The following is a 5408-nucleotide window of genomic DNA, read 5'->3' as shown; positions in this document are numbered from 1 at the left end:
CCTGCTGACAGTGGGACACCAAAGGGCGAAGACAACAGGCATTATGGGAGCAACCTGCCCTTTAAAACCACGGGCTTCTTTCTTTTACGATGCTAAATTTCTTGCGCCCCTGATTTTTTTTATTGTGGTAAAACATACATAACATAATATTTACCACATGAATCATTTTAAGTGAACAGTGGCATTAAGTACATTCATATTATTGTGCAACCCTCACCACTATCCATCTCCAAACTGAAGCTCTGCACCCATTAAAAAATAACACCTTAATCATTCTTCCCCCAATCCCTGGCAACTACTATTTTACTTTTCTTTCCCTTTTCCCCCCTTCTTAACCCACTGCTTTGATTCCTGTCCTGGGAGTTAATGTGTATATTGTTCCCTTTGTCTCAAATGACCTGCCCTGCTGGTGGTAAAATCTTCCACATAATCTTATTTATTTATTTATTTATTTATTTATATTTTTATTGATTTCAGAGAGGAAGGGAGAGGGAGAGAGAGATAGAAACACTGATGATGAGAGAGAATCATTGATTGGCTGCCTCCTGCACACCCCCTACTAGGGATCGAGCCCACAACCTGGGCATGTGCCCAGACTGGGAATCAAACCGTGATTTCCTGGTTCATAGGTTGATGCTCAACTACTGAGCCATGCTGGCTGGGATTTTTTGAAAATAGAAATCACAATGTTTTCTGACAATATTTTTGCCTTATAGCACAAGGTCTGGCACATAGTAGATTAAAAAATCTGCAAATATTATTTGATTTTGTGCATGGTATATTTTTAAACAATATATGCCAGTAAGATGTTTAACAAAATGTAACCCTATAATTCACACATGAACTTGAAAAATAATTATTGATGTTAGGTTTTTTTTTCACCTATCCTCTTCCTCTCTCCCCTTTGGCAACCATCAGATTGCTCTCTGTATCTATGGGTCTGTTTCTGTTTTACTTATTCATTTGATTTGTTTTTGAAGATCCCACATATAAATGAAGTCATAGAGTATTTTTTTTTGGTCTGACTTATTTTACTTAGCATAATACCTTATGGCAAATTTTCATTCTTTTGGGGGCTGACTTATACTCCATTGTATTTATGTACCATTTCTTTGTGTGTGTGTGTACCTCTATTGCTTCTATATCTTGGCTATTATAAATAATGCTGCAAACAGGGCACATGTACCTTTTAGAATAGTGTTTTTGTTTTCTTCAAGGAAATACCCAGAAGTGGTATTATAGGATTGCACGGCAGCTCTATTTTTAATTTTTTTGAGGAAACACCATAGTGTTTCTCATAGTGGCTGCACCAATTTGCAATCCAATCATTAATGCACAAGGGTTCCTTTTTCTCCACGTCTTTGTCAACACTTGCTTTTTATTGATTTTTTTTGATGATAGCAATTCTGACAAGTATGAGGTGGTATCTTATTGTGTTTTAATTTGCATTTCCCTGATGATTAGTGATGCTGAGCATCTTTCAATATATCTGTTGGCCTCTGTATGCCCTCTATGGAGAAATGTCTATTTAGGTCTTCTGGCATTTTTTAAGTTGGATTGCTTGTGGTTTTTTTTGTTTGTTTGTTTGTTTTTGCTGTGAAATTGTATAACTTCCTTATATATTTTGGATAATAACCGTTTGGATGTACTGTTGGTGAATATCTTCTACCATTCAGTAAATTGTCTTTTTGTTTTGTTTATGGTTTCCTTCAGTGTGTAAAAGTTTTAAAGTTTGATGTAGTCTCATTTATTTTGCTTTTGTTACTCTTGCCTGAGGAGACATTTCTAAAAAGATATTGCCAAGACCAATGTCAGAGTTTATTGCCCATGTTTTCATCTAGATCTTTTATGGTTTCAGGTTTACAGTTCAGTCTTTAATTACATTTTAGTTTATTTTGTTAATGGTGTAAATGGTCCAGTTTCATTTTTTTGTGGCATTTATTTATCCAGTTTTCCCAACACCATGATTGAAGAGACTGTCTTTACCCCATTACATATGCGACCTTGCCTCCTTTGTTGTAGATTGACTATGTAAATGAGTTTTTATTTTTGGGCTATTCTGTGCTACTTGTCTATATATCTGTATTGTTTTATGGTTGTACCAATGCTGATTATTGTAGCTTTGTAGTACAGTTTGAAAGCAGGAGGCATGATACCTTGATTGAAGAGACTGTCTTTACCCCATTACATATCCTGGCCTCCTTTGTTGAAGATTGACTATGTAAATGAGGATTTATTTTTGGGTTATTCTAGTCTATTCTATTCTATTCATCTATATATCTATTTGTGTGTTTTTTATGGTTGTACCAATGTTGATTATTGTAGCTTTGTAGTACAGTTTGAAAACAGGAAGCATGATACCTCCCCACTGTACACCACCATTCTAGTTTCTGTGTGTGGATTTGGCTATTCTACATACTTCATACAAGTGGAATTATATAGTATTTGTTGTTTTGTCACTAGCTTATTTCACTTACCATAATATCCTCAAGAGTCTTTTTAAAAGCTGAATAGTATTCTATTGTATGTATATACAATATTTTGTTTATCCACTTATCTGTCAATGGACATGGGTTGCTTCTGTCTTTTGGTTACAGTGACTAATGCTACTGTGATGTGGGTGTGCACGTATCTGCTCAGTCCTGAGCCCCATCCCAGGGCAGTAACTACTGGGGTCCAGCAGAAGCCCCAGGGCCTTGACTTAAGCAGCTCTCTGCTTTGTCCATAAGCCACAAGTGGGTCTAATCATATAGCCCTGCCCCTGGGGGCCTGACCTCCATAGGGAAGAGGGGAAATACCTCTGTTGACCCTTACAGGGGCAGTGCTCAACCCTGGACTAGAGGCCAAAAAAGATGAAAGAACCCTTAAGGCAAAGCCAGGTTGCAAAATTTGATGTTGTTTCAAATGAAACAAAAACTTTCTTCTTTTTATATAAACTTCCTGAATGTCAAGGATTGCAGGAGAACTTCTCAAGAAATAAGGCTACTTCTGCTTCAGGCCACAAGGCTCATAGGTGTTAATCAGTTTTGAGCAAGAATTGCAAGGCAAACAAAAGTTTTAATTGTTTTGTTTTGTTTTTAGAAATTGCAATTTGAGGGATGGATTTAGGCAGAAATCCAACTGGGTTTCCAGGGAGAAAGAAAGGGACAGAGTTTATAAAGGCATAAAAAGGGTCACTTACAAAGTGATTACACAAGTTGCTTTGAAAGAGCCGTGATTGATGCTATCTATGATTGATTGCTAGATAAAAAAACTTTCAAATTGTTTTGTTTTGTTTTTAGAAATTGCAATTTGAGGGATGGATTTAGGCAGAAATCCAACTGGGTTTCCAGGGAGAAAGAAAGGGACAGAGTTTATAAAGGCATAAAAAGGGTCACTTACAAAGTGATTACACAAGTTGCTTTGAAAGAGCCGTGATTGATGCTATCTATGATTGGTTGCTAGATAAAAAACTTTCAATAGAGAGCTCAGTGGTGCAGAGCCAGTTCCAGGAACTGTACCAGGATGTAGCCCTTTGGTTTAGCCCAATTAAAAGTTCAGTTTCAGACGGAGGAAGTGTGTTAGCTCAGCTTGTTGGAGATCGCTGGCTCCATTTTAGATTGCTCTCTTGACAATACCAACTCCATTTTATAGCTTTTCTTTCATACATGACACAGGTCTTCTCTGGAGGGGCCATGCCCAGGCCTGAGAAGAGGGGAAGGGTGGCTGAGGGAAGCTCTTTTTATCTGTAGATACCCACCAAGAGCACTGCATGGGGGTCACTGCTTTACATGAATATCTTTATCAATAAAATAATAAAATAAAAATAAGAGAATACCTTTACCAGGACTGCACTTGACCTTCAAAGGCATCAGCTCAGCTCTGCATGTGCCTACCTACTCCTTGATGCATAAATTATTCTACCTGGGGCCCGGCTGGCATGGCTCAGTGGTTGAGCATTGACCTGTAAACCAGGAGATCACAGTTCGATTCCCGGTCAGGACACATGCCTGGGTTGTGGGTTCAATCCCCCGTGTGGGACGTGCAGGAGGCAGCCAATCAATGATTCTCTCTCATCATCGATGTTTCTATCTCTCTCTTCCTCTCCTTTCCTCTCTGAAATCAATAAAAATATATTTTAAAAAATAAATTACCCTACCTGGGGACCCAGACTGCCCTCCATGCGGAGGACTTGGATGGCAGACACCAATCACTGCCCTTGGGAGGAATGCGTGGTGATGGACACTCACCTGGTGTGGACTGTCTCATCCCTATTCTGCCTTTCTCGGAACAAGCCCTATAAGGGAGAGATGAGAGAGTGGGAGGGCACTGGGGGTGTGAATGGAGGATTGAGAGGTGGTGATTTTCAATGTCTCTGAAGAAAAGGCATTTTCTTTGTCTTAATTTGGGGAACAAAAACTGGAGTTCAGCACCTGCCAAGGAAGAAGGGCTGTGGACAATGAGGTTTAGAGATTGGATGCACAATTTGTAAAAAAAATATGTTGAAGTTATTGAAAACTGCCCCTTGCAAGAAGGCCCAGGAGCGGAAAAGGTTTGAGAATAAAAGCAGCCCCAAAGCATCATGACTCTTCTGAGAATGAAAAATAATATCAAGGGAGGCTTAATGCAAAGAAAACTTACAGTCTTGCTATATGTTTCCTTTACTCACCCAGAATACTTCGGTCCTGATACTTTTGGTCACCAAATGGGTGGAGGTGTTCCCACTACAAGCAATTCTGTAACACCAGCTAGATATTTTACAATGTAATGTAATTCTAATTCTATCTGGAGATAGTGCCAGATCCCACAGGTTAAGAGCTCAGTCCCATAAGACTACTCTTATGGCCCTTTGGGGTGTAAACCCATCCCAGTATAATAGAACTCCCTCTCTGCACTGTCAAGCCTGGGCAGACCTCATAGCGAGTAGGTCAGCAGGTGCCAGAGGTGGTGCAGAAGACTGTGCACTGACCTCTCCCTGACCCTTCCGATGTTCCCTGAGATTGTCCACTGCAGCCAAGGTCCGAGGTTGACCTGGCTTTTATATCAAGTCCTTAGGGGCCATCGGTATTCCTAAGAGCTCCTGTGACTCTGTCACCCCCACGCTATACTGCCGTGAGGGCAAGCTAGCGGGGCTTCAGACCCCTACCCAGACCCTATCAGGCCTGGCCTGGGCAGGAGGAGGCAGCCCTGGAAATGTGCAGGGAACAGGTCATGTGCCATGAATGTCCTTGGGTTCAAGGCTTATGTGACCAAGGGTTGGAAAATGTTCTGCCTTCCGTTTGGTGATGACAAGGAAGGGAGCAGGGAGGAGGAGCCGGACAAGGTGCAGGTCAACGCGTGGATTCTGGGGGCAGGGCTGTGTGGGATGGGGAGCTATGGAGGAGGCGCCAAAGCAGCTGCCACTCAACACTGGCGTGCTGCTGGCCCCC

The sequence above is a fragment of the Myotis davidii genome, unplaced genomic scaffold (genome assembly GCF_000327345.1).
Source record: "Myotis davidii unplaced genomic scaffold, ASM32734v1 scaffold435, whole genome shotgun sequence".
NCBI classification, from domain to species: Eukaryota; Metazoa; Chordata; class Mammalia; order Chiroptera; family Vespertilionidae; genus Myotis; species Myotis davidii.
Note: the sequence above shows the minus strand (reverse complement) of the source record.